Source organism: Oncorhynchus masou, chromosome 12 (genome assembly GCF_036934945.1).
Source record: "Oncorhynchus masou masou isolate Uvic2021 chromosome 12, UVic_Omas_1.1, whole genome shotgun sequence".
NCBI classification, from domain to species: domain Eukaryota; kingdom Metazoa; phylum Chordata; class Actinopteri; order Salmoniformes; family Salmonidae; genus Oncorhynchus; species Oncorhynchus masou.
This window is the reverse complement of record NC_088223.1, coordinates 67,964,718-67,986,038: the sequence shown is the minus strand read 5'-3', so window position 1 is coordinate 67,986,038 and position 21,321 is coordinate 67,964,718. Positions and strand designations below refer to the sequence as shown.

The 21,321-nt window shown below is 41.8% G+C and overlaps 1 protein-coding gene across 6 annotated transcripts in view; it reads left to right on the top strand.

Annotated features, from left to right (window-relative positions):
- Positions 1 to 13,851: 13,851 nt before the first annotated feature.
- Positions 13,852 to 21,321, top strand: part of LOC135550704 (nuclear receptor corepressor 1-like) — a 119,961-nt gene continuing 112,491 nt past the window's right edge. For all 6 annotated transcript variants that reach the window (XM_064981749.1, XM_064981747.1, XM_064981750.1 and 3 more), the window contains exon 1: positions 13,852 to 13,988. The gene's annotated coding sequence lies outside the window, so the exon portion shown is untranslated. The remainder of the gene's footprint in view (positions 13,989 to 21,321) is intronic.

The following is a 21,321-nucleotide window of genomic DNA, read 5'->3' as shown; positions in this document are numbered from 1 at the left end:
TCACCTCTGCAGAAGTTATAAAGTAGTGAGGTGGGATGAATCTCAAATGGCTCCCAATTCCATATATAGTGCACCAATGACCATAGGCATCTTGTCAAATTTAGTGCACTATATTTGGAATAGAATGCCATTTGGGATGCATCTATGAAGTTGCTGCTGTAGTCAGCCAGAGGGAAGACTTCAGTACAGTCTGTTCCATGCCAATGCGGCGACCGACAAGTTCTCTCCCTCTCATGTTGTGCAAGGAGTGGACAGGGTGAACAGAGGTCACGCCAGTGCAAGTGGAGCGGCAGTGGAGCATGCTCAGATCAGGGCTGATCACAAAGGCCATGCCCCATGATGCACTGGGGCCCTGCACAGAGATTGTCAACACAGCTGTCCTATTCAGCGGGCATTAAGGTCTGATGAGAACGAGGGGCCAGCCAGCCACCTTCTAAACTGACTGTTTAGAAGAGAGGCAGAGCACTGTCTGACAAGAGAGCGATAGATAGAAGATCAAATTAGAGAATGGAACAGCATGCTTCACTTAGGATATGTATGCATCACATGATAATATTTTTAAATAATATTTTTATTTTAGACAGGTCTAAATAATATTTTTGCTAATGCCTGATTTTTAGACGTTTTGCTGAACTTCAGTGCCTTCAGAAAGTATTCACACCCCTTGACTTTTTCTACATTTTGTTGTGTTACAGCCTGGGATTTTGTGTCACTGGCCAACATACGCCTTTCTTTTTCCCAACACAATTAAACCAAAACCACGGCCCGTTATTCAGAAGGGCGTTCTACTACGCTCCCATTGGCTAGCTGCCGTTGTCTCACTCACAGGCGACGAGCGTAGAGACAGTGACCTTCCAAGGTAACGCAAGGGTGGAAAGTGTAATTTAACAATTAGCTGCCTACCGTAATCTAGGCCTATTATTATCATGTTTGGTAACATGACTCAAATGATGTCAATTAGCCTAGCAGAAGCTTCTAAAGCCATGGCATCATTTTCTGGAATTTCCCAAGCTGTATAAAGGCACAGTCAATTTAGTGTATGTAAACTTCTGACCCACTGGAATTGTAATACAGTGAATTATAAGGGAAATAATCTGTCTGTAAACAATTGTTGGAAAGATGTATTGTGTCATGCACAAAGTAGATGTTCCTAACCAACTTGCCAAAACTATAGTTTGTTAAGAAATTTGTTGAAAACTCGTTGAAAAACGAGTTTTAATGCCTCCAACCTAAGTGCATGTAAACTTCCGACTTCAACTGTACACACTCCAGCAGTCAAAAGTTTGGACACACCTACTCATTCAAGGGTTTTTCTATATTTTTATTATTCTACATTGTAGAATAATAGTATAGACAACACTATGAAATAACACATATGCAATCATATACTAACCAAAGGTGTTCAAACAAAATATATTTCATATTCTTCGAAGTAGCCACCCTTTGTCTTGATGACAGCTTTGCACACTCTCAACCAGCTTCACGAGGTAGTCACCTGGATCAGGACCTAACCTAACATAAAGACAACTCAGAGTATGTTATTCTGTTCTTCTGAAATATTCTGTTCTTCTGACTACATTGCCTTCATATCATGCTAATTTAGACCTGTCTAAAATAAATAATGGATTTATTCTGAAGGTGTAGGTTTTATTACATGGATTTATTAGACTTTTTAAAATGTCTGCATCAGGAAGCCAGTTTGCACTGTTCTGTGAAGGGAGTAGTACACAGAGTTGTAGGAGATCTTCAGTTTCTTGGCAATTTCTCGCATGGAATAGCCTTCATTTCTCAGAACAAGGATAGACTGACGAGTTTCAGAAGTAAGTTCTTTGTTTCTGGCCATTTTGAGTATGTACACAAACCAACAAATGCTGACGCTACAGATACTCAACTAGTCTAAACAAGGCCAGTTTTATTGCTTCTTTAAATCAGAAGAACAGTTTTCAGCTGTGCTGATTGCAAAAGGGTTTTCTAATGATCAATTAGCCTTTTAAAATTATAAACTTGGATTAGCTAACAACGTGCCATTGGAACACAGGCGCGATGGTTGCTGATAATGGGCCTCTGTACGCCTATGTAGATATTCCATAAAAAATCTGCCGTTTCCAGCTACAATAGTCATTTACAACATTAACAATGTCTACACACTATTTCTGATCAATTTGATGTTATTTTAAATGGACAGAAAAATCTGTTTTTCTTTCAAAAACCAGAACATTTTACGTTACAGCCTTATTCTAAAATTGATGAAATAAAATTTAAAAATCCTCAATCTACACACAATATCCCATAATGACAAAGCGAAAACAGGTTTAGGCATTTTAGCAAATTTTATAGAAAATAACAGAAATTGCCTATTTACATAAGTATTTCAGACTCTTTGCTAAGAGACTCGAAATTGAGCTCAGGTGCATCCTGTTTTCATTAATCACCCTTGAGATATTTCTACAACTTGATTGGAGTTCACCTGTGTTAAATTCAATTGATCGGACACGATTTGGAAAGGCACACGCCTAGAGCGGTCACGAAATTTAATAAACAGGTGATTGTCAAGAAAATAACCGTCTTTCTCACGGTAATTTACAGCTAATTAACATACACATTTAGCATCGCCAGGCTTCCACACAGAGCCTACAAGCCACTGATGCAGACATTTTAAAACGTCTAATAAATCCATGTAATAAAACCTACACCTTCAGAATAAATCCATTATTTATTTTAGACAGGTCTAAATTAGCATGACATGAAGGCAATGTAGTCAGAAGAACAGAATATTTCAGAAGAACAGAATAACATACTCGGAGTTGTCATTATGTTAGGTCCTGATCTTGCCATGCCAAATGGCTGTGGGCTACACTAGTTCAATTAGCAGCCAATATTTGCTTAGAATTCCGTAGTAATATTTTATAGTATGAAGAGCAGTTAACAAAGAAATAGGTACTCTTATATGTTTCATTTAGAGTTATTAATGAAACTTTAGTTCTACAAACGTTGTCGATGTTTTATACATTGTAAGGCTGCATGATATGAAAAAGTTGCTTGAAAGGAATGAGCTCGGCTTTGTTTTTTTGCACAGGCTGTACAAACATCATCAGTCTCGCATTCACAATTTGACAAGCACTTGATAATGCCTAGACGACGGCATCCCCTTTGTGTGGCCGTAATGCATCCTTAAAAAATCCATGCCTTCTGCGACCAGTGGCAGCGTTGTGCCCTTCTTCCTGAGTCCTGCGCCTCGAATACCTCTCACCCATATTGCTCTCAATCACGTGATCAGGTCTTTCTCACAGGCTACAAGTGACTATGTCCTTATCCAAATCCGAGGTGCATAGTGAAGATATTGGAAGCACTGTCCACATTTACTTTGTCAGCCAAAACAATGAGTAGGCCAAACGAACAGAAAAGCACTAGCCTATGTTAATCTTATATACCCCATAGTACAAAAGTTGTCCTATTCTGTGCAATAAATTAATATTCTAAACAGTCTGGGACAGTAGGGGATAGGATAGATCCCAAATTAATACAACCACTGGCATTAAAAAAACTTGGCTGACAAAACAGATTATCAACATTTTAAGCTAAACATTCTAAACTATTAGGCTATTTCTTCACATTATAAGTGCAGCAATGCACACATGGCAGTAGGCTATAAGCGCAAATGTTCCATTAGCGGGAAAACACAATTATCAAAAGGTGACAGCAAATGTGCTTATGCAAGTAATGCTTTTATTATAAAAAGGTGGATTTTCATGGTGAAAATTATCTTCCCCAAACTTGAAACTCACTCGCTGCTTATGTATGCCAGTTACGCTCTACACCCCTTGTAAAGCAGATTAATGTGCTTAATTTTAACAAGCTATTTGGCCACTTTAGCGGTTTATGGGCTAGGCTACATGAGGTGTGCGACTATGATTCTAAAAAGTCACAAAAAGAGGCATTGTTTCTTGCCTTATGCTGGGCATCATTCACAAGTGATAGGTTAATATTATCAGCCATCAGACTATTCTTGATATAATCTTGTCTTTACATATACTAAATAATATATGTGTGAAATTTGTTTTGATTTAGAATGGACCATTATCATGCACCTGTCTCGAAACAGGGGCAGAAATACATGAAATCTATGCACTTATAGCGAATGGAGGACGCGTTTGCCCTACCTGACTGTTAATTTTCATGCCAGCTAGGTAGGCTATACTTCTGTTGTAAAGATAAGCAATGTGCTTAATATTAGGAAAGTAGATAAATAAATACAGTGGGGCAAAAAAGTATTTAGTCAGCCACCAATTGTGCAAGTTCTCCCACTTAAAAAGATGAGAGAGGCCTGTAATTTTCATCATAGGTACACTTCAACTATGACAGACAAAATGAGAGAAAAAAATCCATAAAATCACATTGTAGGATTTTTAATGAATTTATTTGCAAATTATGGTGGAAAATAAGTATTTGGTCAATAAAAAGTTTTTCAGTACATTGTTATATACCCTTTGTTGGCAATGACAGAGGTCAAACGTTTTCTGTAAGTCTTCACAAGGTTTTCACACACTGTTGCTGGTATTTTGGCCCGTTCCTCCATGCAGATCTCCTCTAGAGCAGTGATTTTTTTGGGGCTGTTGCTGGGCAACACAGACTTTCAACTCCCTCCAAAGATTTTCTATGGGGTTGAGATCTAGAGACTGGCTAGTCCACTCCAGGACCTTGAAATGCTTCTTACAAAGCCACTCCTTCATTGCACGGGCGGTGTGTTTGGGATCATTGTCATGCTGAAAGACCCAGCCACGTTTCATCTTCATCTTCATCTTTCATCGGATCAGTCGTCCTGGTCCCTTTGCAGAAAAACAGCCCCAAAGCATGATGTTTCCACCCCCATGCTTCACAGTAGGTATGGTGTTCTTTGGATGCAACTCAGCATTCTTTGTCCTCCAAACACGACGAGGTGAGATTTTACCAAAAAGTTATATTATGGTTTCATCTGACCATATGACATTCTCCCAATCTTCTTCTGGATCATCCACATGCTCTCTAGCAAACTTCAGATGGGCCTGGACATGTACTGGCTTAAGCAGGGGGACACGCCTGGCACTGCAGGATTTGAGTCCCTGGCGGCGAAGTGTGTTACTGATGGTAGAGGCTTTGTTACTTTGGTCCCAGCTCTCTGCAGGTCATTCACTAGGTCCCCCCGTGTGGTTATGGGATTTTTGCTCACCGTTCTTGTGATCATTTTGACCCCATGGGGTGAGATCTTGCGTGGAGCCCCAGATCGAGGGAGATCATCAGTGGTCTTGTATGTCTTCCATTTCCTAATAATTGCTCCCACAGTTGATTTCTTCAAACCAAGCTGCTTACCTATTGCAGATTCAGTCTTCCCAGCCTGGTACAGGTCTACAATTTTGTTTCTGGTGTCCTTTGACAGCTCTTTGGTCTTGGCCATAGTGGAGTTTGGGGTGTGACTGTTTGAGGTTGTGGACAGGTGTCTTTTATACTGATAACAAGTTCAAACAGGTGCCATTAATACACTCTGTTTTCTCGTGCAAGTGCATAGCCTAAAGAAATGTTGTACAACATGAGTACATGGGCTCTCAAAAAGTGTTTGATTAGATGTTCGATTACATTTGCACTGATGTCAGAGTGAGAGGGACAATATAGTGCTGAGTACCAGGTAGTAAGGCAGTTTGGCAGGGTACAATTGACCAACAACAGCATCAGAGCTTGGAGAAGCCTAATTATTGTATCTAAGTGGTCACGTGGAATTTGACTTGCCTTCATGACTCGTGACCGCCAGTGTGGCGGTAGTATGGTTACCGCAACAGCCCACAACCTGTCTATATAAGGTCCCACAGTTGACAGTGCATGTCAGAGGAAAAACCAAGCCATGAGATTGAAAGGAATTGTCCGTAGAGCTCCAAGACAGGATTGTGTCAAGGCACAGATCTGGAGAAGTGTACCAAAAAATGTCTGCAACGTTGAAGGTCCAAGAAAACAGTGGCCTCCATCATTCTTAAATAGAAGGGGTTTGGAATCACCAAGACTCTTCCTAGAGCTTGCAGCCCGGCTAAACTGAGCAATCGGGGAAGAGGGCCTTGGTCAGGGAGGTGACCAAGAACCCAATAGTCACTCTGACAAAGCTCCAGAGTTCCTCTGTGGAGATGGGAGAACCTTCCAGAAGGACAACCATCTCCACAGCACTCCAAAAATCAAGCCATTATGGTAGTGGCCAGATGGAAACCACTCCTCAGTAACAGGCACATCCCAGCCCGCTTCGAGTTTGTCAAAAGCTACCTAATGGACTCAGACCATGAGAAACAAGATTCTTTGGTCTGATGAAACAAAGATTGAACTCTTTGGCCAGAATGCCAAGCGTGACATGTGGAGGAAACCTGGCACCATCCCTACGGTGAAGCAAACCGCAGCGACTGTAGCGATAGACCCAAATGGTTACAGATATCCATATATATATATATATATATCCTATATCCATCCTTCCCTGCCTTTCTAAAGTCAGATCACTGACCATTTTTGAATCCCACAATACCTTCTCCGCTACGCAATCTGGTTTCCGAGCTGGTCACAGGTGCACCTCAGCCACGCTCAAGGTTCTAAACGATATAACCGCCATCGATAAAAGACAGTACTGTGCAGCCGTCTTCATCGACCTTGCCAAGTCTTTCGACTCTGTCAATCACCGCATTCTTAAAATCGGCAGGCTCAGCAGCCTTGGTTTCTCAAATGACTGCCTCGCCTGGTTCACTAACTACTTCTCAGATAGAGTACAGTGTGTCAAATCGGAGGGTCTGTTGTCCGGACCTCTGGCAGTCTCTATGGGGGTGCCACAGGGTTCAATTTTTGGGCCGACTCTTTTCTCTGTATATATCAATGATGTCGCTCTTGCTGCAGGTGACTCATTGATCCACCTTTTCGCAGACGACACCATTCTGTACACATCTGTCCCTTCTTTGGACACTGTGTTAATAAACCTCCAACACTCCTTCCGTGGCCTCCAACTGCTCTTAAATACTAGTAAAACGAAATGTATGCTCTTCAACCGATCGCTGGCTGCACCCGCCTGACTAGCATCACTACTCTGGACGGTTCTGACTTAGAATATGTGGACAACTGTAAATACCTAGGTGTCTGGCTAGACTGTAAACTCTCCTTCTACACTCACATTAAGAATCTCCAATCCAAAGTTAAATCTAGAATTGGCTTCTGATTTCACAACAAAGCCTTCTTCACTCATGCTGCCAAACTTAACCTCGTAAAACTGACTATCCTACAGATCCTTGACTTTGGTGATGTTATTTACAAATTAGCCTCCAACACTATACTCAGCAAATTAGATGCAGTCTATCACAGTGCCATCCATTTTGTCACCAAAGCCCCATATACTACCCACCACTGCAACCTGTATGCTCTTGTTGGCTGGTCTTCGCTACATATTCGTCGCCAAACGCACTGGCTACAGGCCATCTATAAATCTTTGCTAGGTATAGCTCCTCCTTATCTCAGCTCACTGGTCACCATAGCAACACCCACACATAGCACGCGCTATAGCAGGTATATTTCACTGGTCATCCCCAAAGCCAACACCTGCTTTGGCTGTCTTTCCTTCCAGTTCTCTGCTGCCAATGACTGGAACAAATTGCAAAAATCACTGAAGTTGAGGACTTATCACCCTCACTAACTTTAAGCGTCAGCTGTCAGAGCAGCTTACCGATCGCTGCAGCTGTACACAGCCCATTTGTAAATAGCCCATCCAACCAACTACCTACCTCATCCCCATATGTTTCTGTTTTTCTGCTCTTTTGCACACCAGTATTTCTACTTGCACATCCTCATCTGCACATATATCACTCCAGTGTAAATTGCTAAATTGTAATTACTTCGCCACTATTGGCCTATTTATTGCCTTACCTCCTTACTTCATTTGCACACACAGTATTAGAGGTCGACCGATTAATCGGAATGACCGATTAATTATCAGTATTTTTGTGAGGCGATTTGCAGATTTCTTTTTTTTACACCTTTATTTAATCTTTATTTAACTAGGCAAGTCAGTTAAGAACACATTCTTATTTTCAATGACGGCCTGGGAACTGCCTTGTCAATCCGGGGGATCCAATCTTGCAACCTTACAGTTAACGGGTCCAACGCAATAATGACCTGCCTCTCTCTCCTTGCACTTCACAAGGAGACTGCCTGTTACGCAAATGCAGTAAGCCAAGGTAAGTTGCTAGTTAGCATTAAACTTATCTTATAAAAAATAATCAATCATAATCAATAGTTAACTACACATGGTTGATGATATTACTAGATATTATCTAGCGTGTCCTGTGTTGCATATAATCTGACGGAGCATACAAGTATCTAAGTATCTGACTGAGCGGTGGTAGGCAGAAGAAGGCGCTGCGTTTTGCCAGCAGCTCTTCGTTGTGCGTCAAGCATTGCACTGTTTATGACTTCAAACCTATCAACTCCCGAGATGAGGCTGGTGTGACCAAGTGAAATGGCTGGCTAGTTAGCGTGCGCTAATAGAGTTTCAAACTTCACTCGCTCTGAGTCTTGGGGTGGTTGTTTCCCTTGCTCTGCATGGGTAACGCTGCTTCGATGTGGTGGCTGTTGTCGTTGTGTTGCTGGTTCGAGCCCAGGGAGGAACGAGGAGAGGGACGGAAGCTATACTGTTACACTGTCAAAACTAAAGTGCCTATAAGAACATCCAATAGTCAAAGGTTAATGAAATACAAATGGTATAGAGGGAAATAGTCCTATAATAACTACAACCTAAAACTTCTTACCTGGGAATATTGAAGACTCATGTTAAAAGGAACCACCAGCTTTCATATGTTCTCATGTTCTGAGCAAGGAACTGAAACATTAGCTTTCTTACATAGCACATATTGCACTTTTACGTTCTCCTCCAACACTTTGTTTTTGCATTATTTAAACCAAATTGAACATGTTTCATTATATACTTGAGGCTAAATTGATTTTATTGATGTATTATATTAAGTTAAAATAAGTGTTAATTCAGTATTGTTGTAATTGTCATTATTACAAATACATTTAAATTGTTATTTATTTTCAAATCGGCCGATTAATCGGTATCGGCTTTTTTTGGTCCTCCAATAATCGGTATCGGCGTTGAAAAATCATAGATCGGTCAACCTCTACACTGTATACCCATTTTTCGATTGTGTTATTGACTGTATGTTTGTTTATTCCATGTGTAACTCTGTATTGTTGTTTGTGTCGCACTGCTTTGCTTTATCTTGGCCAGGTCGCAGTTGTAAATGAGAACTTGTTCTCAACTGGCCAACTGGTTAAATAAAGGTGAAAAAAATCAAATAAAAATAAATGGTGGTGGCAGCATTAGGCCGTGGGGGTGTTTTTCAGCGGCATGGACTGGGAAACTAGTCAGGATCGAGGGAAAGATGAACGAAGCAAAGTACAGAGATCCTTGATGAAAACCTGTTCCAGAGCACTCAGGACCTCAGACTGGGGCGAAGGTTCACCTTCCAACAGGACAACGACCCTCAGCCCGGATTTGAACCCAATCTAATATTTCTGGAGACCTGAAAAATGACTGTGCAGCAATGCTCCCCATCTAACCTGACAGAGCTTGAGAGGATCTGCAGAGAAAAATGGGAGAAACTCTCCAAATAAAAGGTGCCAAGCTTGTAGCGTCATATCCAAAAATACTTCAACAAAGTACTGAGTAAAGGGTCTGAATACCTCGGTAAATAGAATTTATATTTTTAATAAAAGGTGCAAAAGAATGTATAAAACTGTTTTTGCTTTGTCATTATGGGTTACTGCGTGTAGATTGTAAAACTATTTTATCATTTTTAGAATTAGACAGTAACGTAACAAAATGTGGAAAAAGTCAAGGGGTCTGAATACTTTATAAATGCACTGTATGTGTATTTGTGCCAGACCGCGCCACCGTGAATGTTTAGTGGTCAGTAGCTGCCATTATGTTTTAGGTACTTGTCTGGAAAATAACGTGTTTTAATCTTTGTCCATTGATGCCACATCAAATTTTGTGCAGATCAGTCATTTGATACCAGAAGTGTAGCATTTGAAGTGTTTTTCACTAGACGTTTTGGATGACTGTGTGATAACGCTCTCGGTAGCCGATGTGAACAAAACCTTTAAACAGGTCAACATTCACAAAGCTGCTGGGCCAGACGGATTACCAGGATGTGTAGACCAACTGTCAAGTGTCTTCACTGACATTTAAAAAATATATAATTTGTAATTTTACCCCCTTTTCGTGGTATCCAATTGTTGGTAGTTACTATCTTGTCTTATCGCTGCAACTCCCGTAAGGGCTCGGGAGAGACGAAGGTCGAAAGCCATGCGTCCTCCGAAACACAACCCAACCGCACTGCTTCTTAACACAGCGCGCATCCAACCCGGAAGCCAGCCGCACCAATGTGTTGGAGGAAACACCGTGCACCTGGCGATCTGGTTAGCGTGCACTGCGCCCGGCCCACCACAGGAGTCGCTAGTGCGCGATGAGACAAGGATATCCCTCCGGCCAAACCCTCCATAACCCGGACGACACTAGGCCAATTGTGTCTCCGGGGGCAAAGCTAGCGCCGCGATGCAGTGCCCTAGACCACTGCGCCACCCTGGAGGCCTTCACTGACATTTTCAACCTCTTCCTGACTGAGTCTGTAATACCGACATGTTTCAAGCAGACCATAGTCGGTAGCCATGAAGTGCTTTGAAAGGCTGGTCATGGCTCACATCAAAAGCATCCTCCCGGACACCTTAGACCCACTCCAATTCTCATACCGCCCCAACAGATCCACAGATGACGCAATCATCATCATTCTCACCTGGACAAAAGGAACACCTACATGAGAATGCTGTTCATTGACTAAAGCTTAGCGTTCAACACCATAGTGCCCACAAAGCTCATCACTAAGCTAAGGACTCTGGGACTAAACACCTCCCTCTGCAACTGGTTCCTGGACTTCCTGATGGGCCACCTCCAGGTGGTAAGAGTAGGCAACAACACGTCTGCCACGCTGATCCTTAACACTGGGGCCCCTCAGGGCTGTCTACTTAGTCCCCTCCTGTATTCCCTGTTTACCCATGACTGCGTGGCCAAACACGACTCCAACGCCATCATCAAGTTTGCTGACTGACACAACAGTGGTATGCCCGATCACCGACAATGCTGAGATGGCCTACAGGGAGGAGGTCAGAGAACTGGCAATGTGGTGCCAGGACAACCAACCCCCCCCCCTCAATGTGAGCAAGACTAAGGAGCTGATCGTGAATTACTGGAAAAAGCGGGCAGAACAGGCCCCCATTAACATCGACGGGGCTGTAGTGGAGCAGGTAGAGAGTTTCAAGTTCCTTGGTGTCCACATCAAAGAACTATCATGATTCAAACATACCAAGATAGTAGTGAAGAGGGCACGACAAAACCTTTTCTCCCTTAGGAGACTGAAAAGATTTGGCATGGGCCCACAATCCTCAAAGGGTTCTACAGCTGCACCATCGAGAGCATCCTGACTGGTTGCATCACCACCTGGCAACTGCTGAGCATCTGGTTGTAAGGCGCTACAGAGGGTAGTGCGAACAGCCCAAGCATCCTGCCATCCAGGACCTATATAATAAGCTGTGCCAGAGGAAAGCCCATAAAATTGTCAGACTCCAGTCACCCAAGATATAGACTTTTTTTTCTGCTACCGCGCGGCAAGCGGTACAGGAGCGCCAAGTCTAGGACCAAAAGTCTCCTCAACAGCTTCTACCCCCAAGCCATAAGACTGCTGAACAATTCATAAAATCACCACCAAACCATTTACATGAATCCCCTCCCTTTTGTACACTGCTGCTACTCGCTGTTTGTTTGTTACCTATGCATAGTCACTGCATCCCACCTACATGTACAGATTACCTCACCTAGCCTGTACCTCCGCACACTGACTCGGTACCGGTGCCCTTTGTATATAGCCTCATTATTGTTATTCTTATTGGGTTACTTTTTATTTTATTCTACTTGATAAATATTTTCTTATTTTTGAACTGGACTGTTGGTTAACGGCTTGTAAGTAAGCATTTCACTGGAGAGTCTACACTTGTTGTTTTCGGCGCATGTGAAGAATAAAGTTCGATTTGAAATTGCATTCTAAACTGAAGATCATGATTAGGTGATTAGTGGAATCAGGTGTGTTAGCTGGGGTTGGGGCAAAACTGACACCAATCAGGCCCTCGAGGACTGGAATTGCTCACCCCTACTTTATGTCAAACGGGGTGAGTGGCGTGACCCTTCAAAGTCAGCATTTTCAATTTCATGTTATAGCGCCACCATCTGGCCAATCTGTGTAATTTTGTAAACGCCAGATCTCTGTGGCAAGATGCCTCATTCATCAAAGTTTTGTCAAAATTAGGCCAGTGTTGACTGAGATAGTACGTACGTTAGTTGCACACTAACGTACAGATCCACAGTCTCCTGCCCAATGTCAAAAATCACATTATTTGTTAAGCCTAACAAATTGACCATCGGTTGACTGTTCTGACAAGGTTACTTCACCACAAATGTATGCTAAGCTACATAACGACATAAAAAATAACCAAATTACACGCACCGAAACATTTGTTGTAGACTTCCGACCTATGCATGGCAGGAAGGTTAATGCTATCCGGGATCCTTGGGACCTGAGCGATTCATTAGAGGTGGAAAATAGTCATTTATTTGGTTGCTTGTACATTTTTATTTAGACCATTTTTAGAAGTACATACCGGCCGTGATGGCAGTAAATTACGATAGTTAAGTTTGAAAGGCTGCTTCCTAGGCTTAATGGAGATTCGCCATATCAACGTCTCCTGTAAAGCCAAATTCTGGTTCATGAATACATAGGCTGCTCAAAGGACCAATCAAAACTATGTTCTATTGTAAACCCACATTGAGATACACAAATGAAGAAGCATTTAGTTCCTCGAGTCTTAAAATTGTTTGTACAAAGAACATGCATTCATCATCTGGATAGGCAGTTAAAGAGTGCTCGAACATCGCCAGACAAATCGCTTGTTTCAGATGAGTTGAATTGCTTGTCTCTACATAACAAATTGAAACAATTGTTTACGTGACTTTGCTGAATTCTGCTGATCGTAAATGCATTTTATCCAAAGAAAGATAAAGGTACTACAAAAATTACAAATAAGACATGATTTTTTTTTTTGTGGGGGGGGCGTTCTCATAAACATTCCGTATTTTCAGTCTTATTTATCAAAGGTTCCGCCTAAAATAAGTTACTTTGCTACATTTCCTGTTTCTGGAACGCATCATGACATTTGAACCCGCGACCATATACAATATCTAATTACAAAAACACAAATTGGCATAAGTCAACGAATATCCCGTTGATATGAAAATCAGAAATGTTCTAATTATAATGTTAGTTAGGCATCTGAAAGTGTCCCCGTTTCTGTAGAAAGGGGAAGGTTAGGTAAACGACCAACCGATCATTTGTATTATTCAAGAAATGTACGTTTATTTATCTAAACTGTGCACACATTATTACTTATATTTTCGTTTTGGATAAATCAAAAATCACGATCAACAAGCATGTTTTGTGTCAGGCGGAAGACAATTGATCTTTAGTTCGTCTATGGGGATGGTTTGAACGTTACACAACATTATCCTCTTTGGTATATCAAATAAAAATATATATTTAAAATCGTGTAGTTTAGACAACGTTGACTTAATGTCTAGTCACTGTTTTAATCCATCTTTAATACACACAGTAAGCACTGAGAAAATATGCAAATGTACATCATGAAAGTACTGTATTTTTTTTCTATGTAACCATTTCTACAATCCTGCCAGGACATCGACAGACAAATGTGGTGCAGCGTTCTGTCTGCTACGACCCGTCTACTGTCCGTCAACAGCGGGTTTACAAAGCATCAGCCCTTTAAACCCAATAAGAACACATTTACTTCTTACACGTTACTTTTTCCCCGAATGTGAGGTGAGTGTCTATCTCTTCATATGTGCACAGAAGTTACATGTTTTCAGAATAGAGCAGAACTTTGGGTTGCGTTTAGCTAGCATGTTAGCCACTTTAGCGTAATATATCGAGGCTGCAAATTTCCCTTTGCAAGATGGCGGCTTGCTTGAGAATTCAAAGTGAATAATTGTAGCAAACAACACTGTCGTTTCGCAGCATCCGATGTTTTCATATACTTTATAAAGTTCAAGTATGCAGTATTTACACATTTATGGGAGATTGCTAATTCGTCGATTTTAAACTAAAAAGAAACGTACATATACTTTAATTCAGCAACAAGCAATTGATATTGAAAGCTAGTTAGCTTACCCAGTTAGTAGACAAGGCAAACACCAGAGCAACGAGCATTACATTTGTCAAGTAGCTATTGATGTTTGCAGCTGTATCTTGTTTAATACGTTATGAAAATAATAACTATTAATTGATTTCACCTTATGTAAAAAGGTTCGCTCCATACAGCAGTATCTGCAAACTATTTAGCTAAGCTAGCTAGGTAATCATGTTATGTAGGCCAAGTAGCTAGGTAGCTATTATTATTAACGTCTGTATAGCCAACATCATCAACAAACCGAAAAGTAACCATTTGCATCTTTCATGGAGACACCATCTATGGTTAGTCAATAAATTGCGCTAATGTGATCTTAGTGTGGTTTGTTGCAATATCTGATTGTTATTTATTCAGCATCAACAGTAGGTTTTGTCGTTGCAGTTGTAATTCAACATCTGGTCCTGCCTGTCAACAAACTGGTATTAAAAGATAAGAGTCATATTAGATATTATGTTCTGTATTGATGGAGGACTCACTACTGAGGAGAATGTAAACAAGTTCACTGTCAGCTGGCCTAAAGATACAGACTCCAATCATCCCGTTTATTTACAAAGTGCACACTTCACCTGTTTCGTCTCCTCTAATATGTCCTCATTGATTTGACTTTGATACATCATATTAATGAGGAAGAGACTCATTATAATAAGTGGAAGAGACTCATTCAATACTTTAATTGGTGTTTGTGATGTTGCATTGCCTTACGTTTTATAACTGAAGACAATTATTGTGCTGTCCTTGTAGGCATGCAGAACAAGCATGAGAAACACACTGGGGCCTTGTTTGTGCTTGTGGTCGGCGCAATTTGTTTTCTGTAGCCTCTCCAAACTGTATCCAGATATGGTTTACAATCAGAAAAATTAGAGTTCCAGATTTTTTTTTTTTAGGCTAGGTGTTGTGTAGCTTCATTCCAGGTATGAATTTGGATAGAGTTTTAGCAGCATTTTATGCCATCTTATTGTTTTAAGCATTTTGAAGTAAAAACTCAAAGGCAACTGTGGAGATTTTCTTCCCCTCAACATGCTTGTTTTGTTTTTTTAGCGGTCTGTGGGGCGACGCACAATTGGGTTAGGGAGGGCTTGGCCGGTAGGGAAATCCTTGCACTGTTTTTATTTCTTTACTTACCTAACACCTTTATTGCACTGTTGGTTAGAGCCTGTAAGTAAGCATTTCACTGTAAGGTCTACACCTGTTGTATTTGGCGCACGTGACAAATAAGCTATGATTTGATCACTGTCAATGACAGCTTAATCTGGCTAGTGGGGCTATCTGGCTGCTTCTAACGTTAGCTTTGGGCACCAGGGTTAAGTAGCTAGCTAGCTATTTTTTTTCATGAACTGGAGTTCAATTTCAACAGGCGAACTACTGGCAAGTGGCTACCTAGCTATTACTTACTCACAAGGATTCCTAAACCATTGCTAAGAATAGGGAAAATGACTGCAGTTTCTACTGGTCATTGTTTTCAGACTGGTTGTATTGGTGCTAGCTAGGTACCAAGCTAAAGCTAGCTAGCTACCCCAGCAGTTGCGGTCGAACAAATAATGCTTTATTACCAACGTGGTATTGTAAACGCGTCGTTCGTGGCGGTGTTTGCTCGTTTGCAGACTTTTTGTACAGCTTTGACAGTGCTACTGATAGTAGTGGTGGCGCTTGGCTTGCACCTGCAAATTCAGAACACACAACATTCTATAATATAACTGTGTTATTTGACGTGTCAGCTTTTTTAACGCGTCAAATAGTGTGATAATGTAATAATAATGTATTTTTTGACACGCAAAGGCCCAAATGTATGTCGTGAAGCTAATAGCAGTAACGCTTTTACTGTGTAACTCTGGTAGGGTAACATCTCTGAAAAATAGCTCACTTGTTTGTGTGTACGGGTGCTCGACCAGTCTGTGAAAGCCAACATCACAAACAGCAGAGAACGGTTGATTGTCAAGGGCAATGAATTCCATTATCTTGGTGTTAATGGATTTCGCCTTTGAGTTGTCTTGCTGATATGTTCTTCCTCTTTCAAATGACTGCTCGATCCACACAGCAGACATTGTGGGCTAGGTTAGAAATGCTGGTTTTCAGGTGTAGCGCAAAATTTTATGTGGCGTCATGTACCTACGTTCAATAGATATGCACTTCAGCTTTGATGTCGGTTTTTCACATCGGTGTTAAACTCGATCATCGGGCCAATACCGATGTTGCCATTTTTAGCTAATATCAACCAATTCCGATATGTTCACTGATATATCGTACATCCCTATTGCACAGGCATGAATTTTAAGCCCGAGCCCTACCCATGTGTCGGGGTGCCGTCTTTCGGATGGGATGTTAAACGGGTGTCCTGACTCTCTGAGGTCATTAAAGATCCCATGGCACTTATCGTTAGAGTAGGGGTGTTAACCCCGGTGTCTTGGCTAAATTCCCAATCTGGCCCTCAAACCATCACGGTCACCTAAGAATCCCCAGTTTACAATTGGCTCATTCATCCCCCTCCTCTCCCCTGTAACTATTCCCCAGGTCATTGTGGTAAATGAGAATGTGCTCTCAGTAAACGTACCTGGTAAAATAACGGATAAATAAATAAAAAATAAAATTCCCGCAACATTTAGGCCCTACCCAGGCCTGATTGCGTCTACCAATTTTAAGGCACTGCCCAAAATCAGAAATTGGTTACGCTGGTGGGGTTTGCGCTGCATCGGCAAGATCGAACAGCTGCCTCTGGTAAGACAAGGGGTGGCGGTCTGTCTATATTTGTAAACAACAGCTGGTGCACAAAATCTGATCAGACAACGATGAGACAGCCTATAGGGAGGAGGTCAGAGACCCGGCCGTGTGATGCCAGGACAACAACCTCTCCCTCAACTTGATCAAGACAAAGGAGATTGTAGACTACAGGAAAAGGAGGACCAAGCATGCCCTCATTCTCATCGATGGGCTTGAGAGCTTCAAGTTCCTTGGCATCCACGTTACCAACAAACTAACATGGTCCAAGCACACCAAGACAAGCCTGTTCCCACCCAGGAGACGGAAAAGATTTGTCATGGGTCCTCAGATCGTCAAAAGGTTCGACAGCTGCTCCCTCGAACATCCTGACTGGTTGCATCTCTGCCTGGTATGGCAACTGCTCAGCCTCTGGTTGCAAGGCACTACAGAGGGTAGTGCGTACGGCCCAGTACATCACTGTGGCCAAGCTTCCTGCCATCCAGGATCTCTATACCAGGCGGTGTCAGAGGAAGGCAAACGATACCGGAACGCCAAGTTTAGTTCCAAGAGGCTTCTAAACAGCTTCTACCCCCTAGCCGTAAGACTCATGAACAGGTTATCAAATGGCTACCGAGACTATTTGCATTGTCCCTCCCCATCTATTACGTTGCTGCTACTCTGTTTATTATTTATGCATTGTCACTTTAACTCAACCTACATGTATATATTACCTCAACTAACCTGTGCCCCCGCACATTGACACTGTACCGGTACCCCCTGTATAAAGCCTCACTACTGTTTATTTTATTTTTAAATTAAGGGAACACTTAAACAACACAATGTAACTCCATGTCAATTACACTTCTGTGAAATCAAACTGTCCAGCAGCACTGATTGACAATAAATTTCACATGCTGTTGTGCAAATGGAATAGACAACAGGTGGAAATTATAGGCAATTAGCAAGACACCCCCAATAAAGGAGTGGTTCTGTAGGTGGGGACCACAGACCACTTCTCAGTTCCTATGCTTCCTGGCTGATGTTTTGGTCACTTTTGAATGCTGGCGGTGCTTTCACTCTAGTGGTAGCATGAGACGGAGTCTACAACCCACACAAGTGGCTCAGGTAGTGCAGCTCATCCAAGATGGAACATCAATGCGAGCTGTGGCAAGAAGGTTTGCTGTGTCTGTCAGTGTAGTGTCCAGAGCATGGAGGCGCTACCAGGAGACAGGCCAGTACATTAGGAGACGTGGAGGGGGCTGTAGGAGGGCAACAACCCAGCAGCGGGACCGCTACCTCCGCCTTTGTGCAAGGAGGAGCAGGAGGAGCACTGCCAGAGCCCTGCAAAATGACCTCCAGCAGGCCACGTGCATGTGTCTGCTCAAAACGGTCAGAAACAGACTCCATGAGGGTGGTATGAGGGCCCGACGTCCACAGGTGGGGGTTGTGCTTACAGTCCAACACCGTGCAGGACGTTTGGCATTTGCCAGAGAACACCAAGATTGGCAAATTCGCCACTGGCGCCCTGTGCTCTTCACAGATGAAAGCAAGTTCACACTGAGCACATGTGACAGATGTGACAGAGTCTGGAGACGCCGTGGAGAACGTTCTGCTGCCTGCAACATCCTCCAGCATGACCGGTTTGGCGGTGGGTCAGTCATGGTGTGGGGTGGCATTTCTTTGGGGGGCCGCACATCCCTCCATGTGCTCGCCAGAGGTAGCCTGACTGCCATTAGGTCCTGAGATTAGATCCTCAGACCCCTTGTGAGACCATATGCTGGTGCGGTTGGCCCTGGGTTCCTCCTAATGCAAGACAATGCTTGACCTCATGTGGCTGGAGTGTGTCAGCAGTTCCTGCAAGACGAAGGCATTGATGCTATGGACTGGCCCGCCCGTTCCCCAGACCTGAATCCAATTGAGCACATCTGGGACATCATGTCTCGCTCTATCCACCAACGCCATGTTGCACCACAGACTGTCCAGGAGTTGGCGGATGCTTTAGTCCAGTTCTGGGAGGAGATCCCTCAGGAGACCATCCGCCACCTCATCAGTAGCATGCCCAGGCATTGTAGGGAGGTCATACAGGCACGTGGAGGCCACACACACTACTGAGCCTCATTTTGACTTGCTTTAAGGACATAACATCAAAGTTGGATCAGCCTGTAGTGTGGTTTTCCACTTTAATTTTGAGTGTTACTCCAAATCCAGACCTCCATGGGTTGATAAATTAGATTTCCATTGATAATTTTTGTGTGATTTTGTTGTCAGCACATTCAACTATGTAAAGAAAAAAGTATTTAATAAGAATATTTCATTCATTCAGATCTAGGATGTGTTATTTTAGTGTTTCCTTTATTTTTTTGAGCAGTGTATATTTTAAACTACCTGAGGAATGATTTATAAAAAATGTTTGACATGTTTCTGTGAACATTTGAAATTTCTATTTGGAATTTCCGTCTGCGTTGTGACCGCTCTTTCCTGTGGATTTCTGAACATAACGCAACAAACAAACGGAGGTATTTTGGGTATAAAAATAATCTTTATGGAACAAAAGGAACATTTGTGTAACTGGGATTCTCGTGAGTGAAAACATCCGAAGATCATGAAAGGTAAACGGTTAATTTGATTGCTTTTCTGATTTTCGTGACCAAGCTTCCTGATACTAAGTGTACATAATGCTATGCGAGGCTATCGATAACCTTACACAAACGCTTGGATTGCTTTCGCTGTAAAGCATAATTTCAAAATATGAGACGACAGGTGGATTAACAAAAGGCTAAGCTGTGTTTTGCAATATTGCACTTGTGATTTCATGAATATGAATATTTTTTTAGTATTATTATTTGACTGCTGCGCTATGCTATTCAGCGGTTGCTGACAAATGATCCCGCGACAGGGATGGGTAGCGTCAAGAAGTTGGCCTTGTAATTAAGCATTTCACTGTAAGGTCTAAACCTTTCGTATTTGTCGCATGTGACAACATTATTTTTTACATTTCATTAGCACCTCTAAATCACTCACTCGCTGCTTGCACACTCTGCATGCGCTCTGCTCATAGCGGGTCTGAGTAACCATAGCAACGTTTCTGCTTGGGCTGCCCTGCTCAATGAAGAGACATGAGAGCAGTTAGCTACTTTTCATCACTCTAAACTCAGTCAACTCAAGGAACATTATTTTCTGTGAAGTAAGAAAATATGAGGTTGAAGCACTTCTGACCTTATGTTATAATCTTAGTCAGATATGACTTTACTGCGCAGCAGAGCAGAGGATGGTTCAGCTTCAAAATGTTAGTGATCAATTTAATGAAGCCCTGCCTGTTTCATAGTTATTGATGGAAAAAACAGGCCCTAACCTGACCATAATATTGGGTAGCAGCATTCTACACAGTATATATGCGGGATACAGTTTAGGTTATTTAAATAGGGTACACAAAACAAAAACTGCAACCTATAATGTGATTGAAATTGTATACTTTAAGTCCAACACTAAGCATGAACATAGAGTGAATTTGGAAAGTTTTCAGACCCCTTCACATGTTACAGCTTTATTCTAAAATAATTTAATCTAACATTTTCCCTTATCTACACACAATACCCCATAATGTATTAAAAATAAACGGATACCTTATTTACATAAGTATCCATACCCTTTGCATTGAGACTTGAAATTGAGCTCAGGTGCGTCCTGTATAGGGCTGTCTTCATTAAAAATGATCTTGGTCGACTGAAAGTCGTCTGCTCTTTCGACCAATCAAAATGTGTAAATATGTTGTGTCTATATATGGAAAAATACACAGGGTGTAATAAAATCAACTATATGCATTGAGCTTGTCTGATGCTTGAAGCTTTATGGTTTGATGTAATGTGACATGCCTCGGGCACATGAAGAAGAGAAAAAAACTTAACCTAACCCAACTCTTCTCCTGGTGGCGTTTGCAAATTATGCCATTACTCTCCTGAAGTTGCCGGTGATAGGTTATACGAAGAGCCGGCAACCTTTCTCATGTGGAATGCCAATTTAACTTCTAATTTCTACCGATCTGTGTGCCAGCTATGGTTTTACATATGCAAATCTTTGTGAAACAGTTAAATTTATAGTAACATCTTTATATCTCAATCATTGTCAAGTGGTTAATAAAAATTCTATACAAATCTAAAATGATAACCTAAAAAGTAACTATTATTGCCATTGCCTACATAATGCACATAATGCCAACAAATTAAAACATTGCAGCCTGCAGGCAGAAAATATCCAGATTTATTTTTTATTATT